Source organism: Mobula birostris, chromosome 2 (genome assembly GCF_030028105.1).
Source record: "Mobula birostris isolate sMobBir1 chromosome 2, sMobBir1.hap1, whole genome shotgun sequence".
Lineage (NCBI taxonomy): Eukaryota > Metazoa > Chordata > Chondrichthyes > Myliobatiformes > Myliobatidae > Mobula > Mobula birostris.
In genome coordinates this window covers 131654424-131667258 of record NC_092371.1, presented here as the reverse complement: position 1 = coordinate 131667258, position 12835 = coordinate 131654424, and the positions used below count along the sequence as shown (strand labels likewise).

The 12835-nt window shown below is 42.3% G+C and overlaps 1 protein-coding gene across 9 annotated transcripts in view; it reads left to right on the top strand.

Moving 5' to 3' along the window:
* The window catches only part of disp1 (dispatched homolog 1 (Drosophila)), a 419126-nt gene that overhangs the window by 275327 nt on the left and 130964 nt on the right, over positions 1-12835 (top strand). The window contains exon 1 of one of the 9 annotated variants that reach the window (XM_072248296.1): positions 2613-2669. The exons of 7 other annotated variants lie outside the window; for them this stretch is intronic. The gene's annotated coding sequence lies outside the window, so the exon portion shown is untranslated. One more of the 9 variants, XM_072248280.1, reaches the window with a different exon arrangement.

Sequence of the window (12835 nt, the reverse complement as noted above, 5' to 3'; positions counted from 1 at the left end):
CACCTTCCTATACACTGATTCATCATCACCTTTGATTTGGCCTGTGACAGTGATGTCATCAGCAAGCTTGAATATGGCATTGGAGCTGTACTTTGCCACACAATCATAATTTTAAAGCGAGTGGAGCAGGGGTTTATGCACACGACCTTGTGGTGCACCTGTGCTGATGGAGATTGTGGACAAGATGTTGCCAGTCCAAACTAACTGAGGTCTGCAAGTGAGGAAATTGAAGATCCAATTGCACAAGGAGGTATTGAAGCTAAGGTCTTGGAGCTTATTGATGAGTTTTGAGGTGAGGATAGTATTGAATGCAGAACTATAGTCAATAAGGTGCACCCTGGTGTATGCATCTTTGCTGTCCAGATGTTCTAGGGTTGAGTGAAGAGCCAATGAGGTGGCATCTGCTATGGACCTGTTTCTCCAGTAGAGAAATTGGCTTCTCAGATAGGAGTTGATATGTTTTATCCCCAGTCTCTCAAAATACTTCATCCCTGTGGCTGTAAGTGCTACTGGAAGATAGTCATTGAGGCAGGTTGCCACGTTATTCTTTGGAACTGGTCTTTAATACTTGGCCAGGTACCTCATCTGGACCAGATGCTTTTTGTGGGTTCACCCTCCTGAAGGCTGCTCATACGTCGGCCTCAGAGACTGAAATCACAGGATTATCGGGGGCTGTGGGAGTTGGTGATGGTTCCGTCATGTTTTGATGGTCAAAGTGAGCATAGAAGCCATTGAACTCACCTGGAAGTGAAGCCCTGTTGTCACCTATGTTGCTTGATTTAACTTTATAGGAGGTAACAATATTCAAGGTGATAGTGTCTGAATAACAGAGTTTTATAGGAACTAGGCTTGCATTTTCACCCAGTGGATATGCTGTATGTAAAACCTGGACAGTGAATAATAGAACACGAGGAAATCTGCAGATGTTGGAATTTCAAGCAACACACATAAAAATTGCTGGTGAACGCAGCAGGCCAGGCAGCATCTACAGGAAGAGGTACATTCGATGTTTCGGGCTGAGACCCTTTGTCAGGACTATACTAGAATGTGATTTTAAGGCAGGAATCATTGCTTGCTATTTTCAGACCCTTGTATCTCAGTCAGGATATACTGAGATTATTTTTATGAGGTTATCTACCTAGACTAAGATCACCCAGCTTACTAAATGGTCAAGCTTAGAATATATGGTTGAGTCTTTTGAAAAGGAAAGAATTTACATACAGGGGTTAAGGGACAACTTCCCTGTCTCAGATACCAAACTATCTTAGACCTAAAGAAAGTGTTCGTAGTGTGGTCATTGTCATAGGTCTCATAAATTGGAGTGAGATATATTGGTAAATGGCTTCTAGCAAAAAAGGATTCTCCATACTGACATGTTTTGCTAGAAACCACTTACATTTAGCAATCTACTGAAAATAAGATCTCCCTCACATTTACTTTAACCTGAAAACTTGTTGCTGGTCTTTAAGCCATTCACATGCAGACAGTCAGCCCTTTGACTCTTGCGTAAAGAAAAGTAGGATGTGGTTGCTGAATCGGTACCATTTTTGGAAATTTTTGAATAATTAATTTTGTATGTAACCATGCTAATTGTGGTTTTAAATGAGGAAAGATGCATATATGATGTTTCACTTCTTGAACTTGATTTGAGTCCAGACAACTTTGGGATAAATAATTCCTCCATTATCCACAATAATGAAGGAGAGACGTGCATTTTCATTGCAACTTACCTGCTTCAGATATCAAAACGTTTTCGAGGCAGATTTTTTTTTTGTAGTATGGTCGTTGTTCTAGGTTTCATAATTGGAGTGAGATATATTGACAAGTTGTTTATTCTAATACAGTGAACAATTTTGTTTTGCATACCATCCATACAGATCATTTCATGGGAAAAGCAATAACAGGATGCAGAATAGAGCATTAAAGTTACAGAAAAGAACAGTGCAGGCAGACAATAAGATGCAAAGCCGATGAGGTAGATTGTGAGATTAAGAGTCCAGCTTGTTGTACAAGAGGTCCGTTCAGTAGTTTTACTGCAGCAGGATGGAAGCCTTGAGCCTGATGGAATGTACTTTCAGGCCTTTGCATCATCTGCCTGATGTCAGGTAATCTTACAATGTTAGAGTGAAAATTGACATTGACTGTGTTATGGAAGCTTATAGTTTGTTGTGGGCATGACCCTATATAGAAAGCTGCCTCTAACTTGTTAATAATCAGCGTCCAGAGAGGCCGTGGTGTGGAAAATAGAACAAATAGCAGACTGCTGAAGTATTTTGTGAAAGGAAAACACAAACTACCACTCTCTATCTTGCAATCTACTCTTTCCTTTTAACACTTTATGCTCTTCCGCCTCTCTCCTGTCTCTACTACCTTTTTTTCTCTCTTTTCTCCCTCATACACCCCTTCCGCCTTTTCTGGGTCCCTTTTCCCCTCTCCTCTTTCCCTTTCCCACTTATGGCTGTTAACTTTGCACCAGCCACATGGCCCTTTATTCAGCCAGCTGTTCACATTCATCTCAACATTTGCAACCGAGTTGAAGATGAACTCAGCTGTCATTTACATGAGGAGTTGCCTTGCTCTGGAAGTTACAGCCCTGTGTATAACCTGTCCAACCCCAAAGCGATCAGCACATGCTTGTCATTCAGACTTCAACTCCCTTGTGTTGCCAGGTCAGCCCTTGTATTTTTTGTTGCTGTGTAATTAGAGTTCTCTTTTATCTTCCTGTGTACTGTACAGTGCTGCCTGTACCTTCAGAAGAGCTGGGAGTGAGACGGCTAATTTGCTGAATTTGCTTTGAGAAAGAAAGGAAAGTAAGTCATAGAGCTCACCATATGTGGCGCACAGAAAGTTGGAACGAACTGCTGTTAGTGTTTGCTTTTGATAAACAATGCACTGTGCACACTAGCTATCAGTAGCAGCAGCAAGCCGTGTGGAGGATAATTTCAGTGCTGTAGATCGTATTTCTTGCCCTGTAGGCTTGGCAGTAAAAAGCTGTAAAAGAGTTTAGTTTTTGAAGAGGCATTTGTTAGTAATATTCTGCAGTCATTTTTCTAGTCGTTAGATGACTCGCTGAAGTAAAGCCTGTGCCTCTGTTGTCTGGTGTTATGGTTTGCAGTTTCTAATGTATTAGATCATTGACTGTGTACAGTGAACTGAAAGATATTGTAAATGTTGTGAATTTGGTTCTCTCTTTATTCCAAGGCAAATCTACTGCTGAGTTAATACCTTTTTTTTAAGGTTGACAGAACTTGCTATAAGTAGTACACTTCAGAAAGCCTTGTCTAATAAAGTGATATTGCTCATTTACTTAACAGAAGAGAGGTTGTATTTCTCTGGGTTTTGCCACTTTGTTAAATGTATGTTCTGGTGTAATGGTTTATTTCATTACTGATCTTAATAACCTAAGAAACCTTACTGCTTGAACATATCTCAGAGTAATTTATCCAGGTAAGAGTGGATCCATTAAGTTCCGGGATCGCAGCAGAGAACCTTGGAGGTCAGCTGCGGGGGCTACAGCCTGTTTGAAAGAATCCAGTGTTTTCTTGGTCTCTCTATGTTTGACCTGAGCACTCTTTCCTCGATTTTGCCTTGTCCTTCCTTACTGTTATTGCATCTGTCTTTTGCTTCACCAGCTCTTTCAACTCAATGTCTCCCTCTTTGGGTATCAACCTCTCCTGCTCTTGCTTTTCCTAAGGATATTCTTTCTCTCATCTGCTTCTCGCTCTGCATTCCTCTCCCCCCCCCCATCTCAGTCTGTGTATCTGTGTACACTTTCTACACTTCCCGTGTGTGTGTATCTTACACTCCAAGCATTTTCTGAGAGTCTGTGCTTCATGAAGCAGTGTGATGTACATTTTACAGCAGCAGTGGCCACAGATCTCACAGAATACTCATCTAATTGAAATGAAAACATGTTGAAATAAGACTCAAGAAAAAAGTCAAGGCAAGAAGGGTGAGAATCTTAAAATAACTTGGATCTTGGATGGACGTCCCTAGGTGAAACCCACCAGGTGGCTGTAATCAGCTGCAGAATCCCTGCAGAAAGTGGTGGAAATTCCTGAGTCAAATGGGTGTGAAAAGTTCTGCAGTCCTTCCCCACTCTCTTTCACCTCAACACTCGCATTACCCTTGTCCAAGTCTCGCTTTTCCCACCAATCTTACCTCACCACAACACTCCTGTGCCCTTCCTCACTTCCCTTGGCTACTGGTCCTCCCTACCATCCCCCACAATCCCATATCCTTGCTTGACCTCTTGCTGCACACTTCCTACCTCCCTCCCCCATGCTGTCCAGTATTTTCCTTTCAAGCTAAAACACAGATTTGATTTCACCCGAACGTATTCCTTACTTTGCCTCTTTCCGTTCTCTTTACATATCTTGTGCTGTGGTTTCAATTTGCTGAAAAAACTTGCTGAGTTGTTATCTAATTGAATCTAAAATTAGAAATAAGCCCAGAGTGTTTGAAATGCAAAAGTATGTAATTTCAAAGTCGAATTCTTGCCTAATGCAGAGGTGCAATGGAAAAATCTGCAGTGGCATCACGGGCATATAGCATCATAGCAAAGTGCCATTTACTAGAAAAGCTAAAATTATACACTGTTTTTACAAGAAAGGAAGACATGATTAGAATAAAAAGAAAGTCAATTGTGCAAAGTGATCAAAGTGTTGCCAAACTATAGTGACTCAGGTTGTGTTGGTTGGTTCAGGAACCAAATGGTTGAAGGGAAGGAGCTGTTCTTGAGCCTGGTGGCATGGGACTTCAGGCTTCTGTCCCTCCTGCCTGATGGTAGCTGAGACAAGCTGCCATGTCCATTGCCCAGTAGCACACACATCTACCAAGGTAAAGTGCTTCAAGAGGTTGGTTATGGTTAGAATTAACTCTTGCCTAAGCGAAGACTTGTACTCTCTGCAGTTTGCCTTCCTCCACCACAGGTCAACAGCAGACACAATCTCATTGGCCCTCCACTCAGCTTTGAAGCGTGTAGACAGCTGTTGCAGGCTACTGTTAATCAATTAGAGCTGCTCATCGCCCAGTGCATCGAGAAGCCCATAGCAAAATGCTGACGACTGGCACGCTCCACGCTGTAGGAGTGCATGTTGAAGCATGGTGCAGCCACTGCAAGGGCTTGGTAGGGAAGGGCCACAGTATAAGGTACTTCCACTACTGGGCAGGAGACACGGGCGGGTGAGGGAAACCCTTTGATTATTGTAGTCGCGTACCACTAGAGGGGCCCACATGAGTAACAATGGTGCAATTGGTTTTAAAAAATGTCACTTAACCCTAATTACATTGTCTATGAATGTAAGCGTGAAAAGACTGCACTGTTTATTCTTGTAAATATTTTTAATTATTAGTAAAGTGTATTTTATAAAGAAATTACAACTGGACATTCAACTTCGTTATTGGAAGACCACAGTCACTGTGGATCAGTAAAAACAACTTCTCCTCATTGATAATCAGCTCAGGCACACCTCAAGAGCATGAGCTTAGCCCACTGCTCTGTTTTCTCTATACACATGACTGTGTGGCTAGACACAGCTCAAACTCCACCTATAAGTTCACCAATGACACCACTGTTGTTGGTGAAATCTCAGACTGTGAATAGGAGGCTTACACGAGTGCGCTGGATTGTTTGGCTGAATGGTGTCCCAACAACAACCTCACACTCAACATCAGCAAAACCAAGGTACTGATTGTGGACTTCAGAAAGAGGAAGTCAGGAGAACACGCGCCTGTCTTCATGAAGGGTGAGCAGCTTCAAGTTCCAAGATGCCAACATGTCAGAGGATTTAAAAAAGCCTATCTTGTTAATGCAGTCACAATGAAGGCATGCCAGTGACTCTACTTCATTAGGAGTTTGAGGAGATCTGCTATGTCTCCAAAAACTTGCAAATTTCTATAGGTGTATGCTGTCTAGCACTGCAATTGATTGCATCACAGTCCAGTACGTAGCATCCAATGCACAAGATTACAAGTGGCTCCAGAGGGTGCAGAGCCAGCCAGCTCCTTCATCGGCACAACCCCTCCCACTGTCACAGACATTTTCAAGAGGCATTGCTACCATTGTGGAGAAGGTACAGAATCCATGTGCCTATGCCCAGTTCTGGTACAGTTCTCCAGTTCGTCTACTTCGCCATTCTTTCCCCCCCAGCCCTATTTTGCCTTTAGAATACTGGGTAAATTCTATTTTAAACATTACTGCTGAAGCTAATTCCTCCTTCCTATCAAGCATAGGGTTCTCGGGTCATTAGTTTTTTAGAAAAATCCAAAGTTACTCTCCTTGTAAAACTATGCTGTCTCGTTATGGGGATGGTTTGTTATTTTCTGATGTTGAGTACCTTTCTTCGGAAAACAACCTTGATTTCTCCAATCTTTTCGCATAATTGTTCTAAATTCCTGATGCTATTCTGGTAAACAGACAGTCGGCATTTCAAAGCTGTACCTTAGGAGGTCTTTATCTGAAACGTCAACTGTCCATCTCCTCCATAGATGCTGCCTGAACCGCTGAATTCCTCCTGCATTTTGTGTGCTGCTCCAGATTTCCAGCATCTGCAGTCTCTCTTCTGGTGAAAAAAGTCCTCTCCATTTCTCTTAAACCTTACCGTCCCTCCTAATGTTGGTATCTAAACATTAGGAAGGAGCTTCCGACCAAGATGGCGACTGCATACAACACCTTCTGGATAGATCATGAAACCCTATATTTCACTTTTTATGTCTTTTATGTTTGTTTTTCATCTTGGATGTGATTCTGGAACTGTTGGTGCCTGTGATTTGCTGTTTGGAGATGGTTTGGGTGTTCCAGCACTCTGCAGTCTCTGACAGGATTCCAGGAGACAGAGGCAGCAGCAGCAGGAGCAAATCTCATGGCGAGCAGGTTGCAAGCTGATGTTTGACTCCATCTTGCCGATTAAAGCGACAAGGGAGATTGAAACATAGAGGCAAAGCAGAAGGTGAGTGCCAGTTGCCTGCCTTTTAATCAGTCCGCTACTGGAGAGGAGAGAGCCTGCTGCTCTACCCAGAGAATAATACCCAGGTTTTCTGCATTTTGGACATGGACTTGGACTATAGAATTTTTTCCAGTCTTACAGATTTTTGTATTCTGTGTTTTTCACCTGTTCTTTCGCATCTTTTTGTGCATAGGAGGGGGACTTGTGGATCAATGTGCCCGTTCCGTTTTGTTTGGTTTTTTTGCACAGGGAGGGGGAATTTGGGGATTGATGATCATGGTGCCGTTCTTTTCTTTCTTGGTTTCATGGCTACCTGGAGAATAAGAATTTCAGAGTTGTACACTTTGATAATAAATGACCCTTTGACCCTTTGAACCAAATGAGTGGCTGAAGTGATTTATGGATATCAGCATATCTTCTTTTTTTTTTGTACTCTGCTTTTTAAACAGCCTGCTCATCTTATATTATAACTTTCCAGAACTCGTGCTTACTGAAGCTTTCAATTCCTACAATCCCTATGAAAATGCAACATGGTGACTTCCTCGTTCTTACTCCCAGAACAGATGACTGTATACTTATCTAAATTTTATCCATTTTACCACTGTCCTGAAATTTGTTATTGGAGGTAGCTTTAATTTTGAGATTTTGTCATCTCCAATCTTTAAAAAGTTGCCAGTGTTTGGACTGGTCTAGATCACTAATACATAATATTTGGTATTCTTATTGCACTAACAAAGGTTGTTTATTTCTTTTCTTCCTCTTGGATAGCTTTATATCCATACTGCCAACAATTCTAAGGGAGTCATAGAAAGGGTAGTAGCAGATAGATGGAACCCACAGAATTGTAAAGAAACAATTTAGACTGAGTTCAGAATAAAGAATTGTGTAAATGTGATTGGGCTTCTACCTCTGATCACATAGCTGCAGAGACCTCAGCAAATCCAGGCTGTCATTCTGTTCTCCAACTTCAAATACCTATGAGGATATTTCACTGCATTAATTATTTTCATGCTAATCCCTTGCAGACTAACTTCTGTAGGCATTTGCTCAACTCCAATTCCAGAGTGTGCCTTTGTTTCAGAAATTTGCGACTAGGGATCAAGGTAGGAGGGTTGCATTGACTTGTGAAAGGGCTGATCTCATCTCCATGTCCAGTAATATAAAGAGATGTTTATGTCCATGTTTATAGTATACTGCTGTAGAATATCTTCATTTAATTTTGCTGATTGCCCTTTTATGACTGAGCTTCAAGCAGAAGCAATTCTGTAGAATAGTAGATTATGCTCAAGCATGCTTGTGCCATGAGATTTAACTGCATAAAATTTTCATTGCACCAACAGCAAGCTAATGGCAACACTTTAACAAGCACCTACCAGGGAAGACGTGAGTCAGACACCAAGTCTGGTGAATGAACTGGACCTACAGTTTTATGTCAGAAAGGAATTCTGTCATTAATTATTAGTGAGAATCATGACAACTGAACCTGACCCTAGTTTAGGCAGAAGCATCAGATTCACATCTTCTGTTTGAGCTGCTGAATAAAGATTAAGAATAATAACTAGTGCTGCTTTTTCCTCTCTTCCTCTCAAATCCACAAACACAAGTAATAATCCAATTTCCAGCTAAACTCAGATTAAAGATGTGAACTTGCTTTTTTCTTCCAACAGCTAGGTGGAGGAGTAGACACATCAGTGACATATAAGAGGCATTTAGGCAAGCACGTGAACATGAAAGAATGGAAAGATATGGCTCATGTGCAGGTAGATGGGATTAGGTTTATTTGGCATCACGGTCAGCACAGACGTCATGGGCCAAAGGGCCTGGTACTAAACTGTAATGTTCCACGTTCCCTTCCCATCTGGTTTCAAGAAACAGCAGGGTCAGGGTATAGAAGTTTTAGCAGATCCAAGTAGGATTAACAATAAAGTTAACAGGTTTAGGATGGAATTGAATATTTGTAGCTCGGGTTGAGGCATTTGATGTTGCAATGTTCACTGAGCTTGCAGACATTTCATCATTGGTCAAGGTGACAACCTCAGTACACAGTTGTTGATGTTTCTCTCTGGGTTCACACCCAGATAGAAACACCATCAGCTGTGCACTGATGACATCACCTCAACTGGTGATGAAACATTTGCAAGCCAGTTGCCAAGCTTGGCGAACATCGCAACATCAAACATTTCACAGGTCACGCTCAACCAAAGCTGCTCCTAGGTGGGGAGATCCTTGCTGGGAATTGATTGGAACCAGAACATGCAGTGAGGATATGGTGAAAGAATCATTTTAAGTGCTCTCACTATCCTGACTTCTGTTTCCCTTTTGCATTGAGAAACAAAATTAGCATTAACATTGGAGGTATGATTGCATAAAGTGAGATAGGAATTATTTAATTGGTAATTGATAATTGGTTTATTATTGTCACATCTATTGAGGCACAGTGAAAAATTTTGCTTTGCATACTATCTTTACAGATCATTTCATAACATCAGTCCACCTAGGTGGTACAGAGGGGAAAACAATAATGGGATGTAGAGTATAGTATTAGATCTACAGGATCAGTGCAGACAGACAGCAAGATGCAAGGCCATGACAAGGTAGATTGTGAGGTCAAGGTTCCATCTTATCATACTAGAGACAACTTAGTATTCTGATAACAGCAGGATACAAGCTGTCTTTGAACCTGATGGTATCTGCTTTTAGGCTTTTGTATCTTCTTCCTGGTGCAGTATTTCAGCCACAACATTGGGATTGGTCTTCAGTGCAGCCTATGTCATTACTGCAAGTTCCATTTCTAATAGAATGAATGGACAGTTTTAAGCACAAAACTGTGCTTACCCGTCTCATCAATGCTCCTTGGCAGTCTTGTGTCTGATGCTCCGTTTGTAGTCAGCAGGAATGTTAGTAATAGCCATATTCCCTTTGTTCAAATGTAGTAGACAACATGCTTAAAACCCCATGGATATTTACTTTAAATTTACAACTTAATGTGAGGATGTTAAGTAATGGAAATTGTGGTATGGTTTTAGAAAAAGCTGATATAAACTTTCCTTGTTTATGTATTTTAAAGTTTTTTTATAAGTATGCAAATGCATATTATGATTCTTTTTAATGTAGAAGCTATGTTCCCTCTAATTTTCTTACAGTTGCACAGACCAGTCATTGCTTTGAGCAGGAATTTTTACATGGCCTGCAAACTGCGTAGCACATTATATAGAAGAAATTTTAGCTGTGCGGCAACAAATGCTCTGTGCATGGGAGTATTTCAGTTACTACACGGCTGCGCACTAGCACAGCTTAGAGGGGAATAGTGATGTAGAGAGATAAACATGCTGGCAATTCCAAAACAAGTTCTGATATTATTACAATACAGAGTTTAATTAGAACAAAGGATCCAACAGCTTTATTTTTTCCTGATGAAGAAATGCTCAGCATTTCCTAAGCAAGTGTCTATTTTTTCATGATTAAAATTAGTGGGTAAATGTAAGTGTTATGGGAAATCTCAGCAGAAAATCAACGTCTCTGAAACCCTACAACACATCACACAAGCGTTCCTAAGGCTGGCCTTTGAGGAGGTCACTCGTTGGGATTCTGGCCCTGGAGTAAAGGTTAATGGGACTCTAGTGTCTCCTCTCTGTTGTGAGTGTGAACCCTAGTGATTATGGTTTGAGGCAGATATGTACTGCACCACGGTTAATAAAAAGACCAGGGTGTCTGAAATCTGACACAAAATATGAAACATGCTGGAGAAAAATGTTTTTCTAGAGTTGGTCTGATTGTATAGGAAGTTTTAGGAATAGGAGCAGGCTGTTTCACTTCCTCAAGCCTGTTGCACCATTTGTCTAGATTAGGATAATCCATATCCCACCTCCATCTCCTTGTTTCTCTAACATGGAGGAAAATAACATGACATGAGTAAGTCCAAAGATAATAGAAACTAACAACAGCAAGTAAGTCATAAGAACAAAGCAGCTAAAGATTAAAATACTAAGGTTCTGGAAGATCAGATTCATTATTACTTACCTATAAGTTTCATTGTTTTGCAGTAGCAATACAGTGCAAGTGCATAAAATTACAATAAATTACAAAAAAAAATACTACAAAAATGGAGTAATGGGGTGGTATTTATGGGTTCATGAACCATTCAGAGATCTCATGGAGGAGGGAGGAACCTGTACCTCCTTCCTGCTGGTGGTAACATAAAGGGGCATGTCCTAGATGCTGAGCATCCTTATTGATGGATGCCACCTTCTTGAGGCTCTGCCTGGGAACATTCCTTGATGATGGGGAAGGTTGTGCCCATGATGGAGCTAGTGAGTCTACAAACCCCTACATCCTCTCAAATCTTGTACATTGGAGCCTCCATGATTAGCAATACAATTGACAATGATTGATTACTGATTTGGGTTTTGTAGTATTAAGTACAATAACTGTGGTGGTATCTGTTAGTCTTGTGAGACCATGGATTTGCGCCTGGAAAATCTTGCTCCAGTCAGTGTTGGTAGAGCAGCGTCTGTTGTGGCTGTAGAGGCCCACACGGGAGTGAGTTTCTGATGCAGTGACTGCACTTGAAGGCGCTGTCCTCCAGTGTTGTCTTGGTGCTGTTGTTGTGTTTTTTTTTCAGCAAGTGCGCTTTTCTTCAGCAGCAAGCCTCAGATTCTCTTCTCTTTTTAGACCTCTGCGTAGTTCCAACCTCCAGTGAGAGCGATCTCTTGCAATATCCTCCCACCTCTCGACATTCATGTTCAGTGACTTCATGTCTCTCTTGCAGACATCTTTGAAACGAAATGGGGCTGCCTTGGTGCTCCCTTGCTGGAAGCCAGTTCCCCGTACAGCAGATCTTTCGGGATCCTCCCATCTGACATGCGGTGTACATGGCCCAGCCAGCGGAGACGGCGTTGTTGCAGCAGGGTGAAGAGGCTGGGTTTCTGGGCATGGGCCAGGACCTCATTGTTGGTGACTCGGTCAGTCCATTTGATGTCCAGGATGCGTCTCAGGCTGCGAAGGTGGAAGGCGTTGAGATGTCATTCTTGTCTGGAGTAGAGGCTCCAGGTCTCGCTGCCGTAAAGCAGTGTGCTGAGGACGCAGGTCCTGTAGACTGCAACCTTGGTATGCGTCGTCAGCCTTCTGTTCTCCCAGACTCTCTTTGTCAGCCTGGCGAACGTTGAAGCTGCTCGTCTGATCCGTCTGTTGATCTCGGGGTCTAGGGAGAGACTATCCGTGATGGTGGAGCCAAGGTAAGTAAACTCGTGAACTACCTCCAGCTCGTAGTTGTTGATGGTAATGGCAGGGGAGTGCTCAACGCCTTGGCCCAACACATTGGTCTTCTTCAGGCTGATGGTCAAGCTGAAGTCCTGGCAGGCTCTATAGAAGCTGTCCATGAGGCATTGCAGTTGCTCTTCAGAGTGTGTTGCCAGTGCTGCATCGTCCGCAAACACCCATGTCTCTGATGAGTACTTCACGAACCTTGGCTTTCACCCTCAGCCGCAACAGACTGAACAGCCTCCCGTCTGATCTGGTGCGGAGGTAGACACCGTCAGTTGATGTTCCAAAGGCGTGCTTCAGCATGACTGCGAAGGAGATGCCGAACAGGGTGGGAGCAAGCACACAGCCCTACTTCACACTGCTGCAGATGTTGAAGGCCTCCGAAGAAGAGCCGTCAAACTGAACGACACCCTTCATGTCTGGGAGCCTCGGGGGACAACCAATCCTGGTGAGGATTTTGAACAGGCCGTCTCTGCTCACAAGGTCGAAGGCCTTCACCTTATTTAAAATGGTTCAAGTAGAAGTGTAGTGTAGAAAGTTGTAGGTCAGTTAAAAATGGACATCAATGGTAAGTGGATGCTAGTGTATTTCTGGATGTTCAGCAGTGAGGAAATTAAAAAACAAAG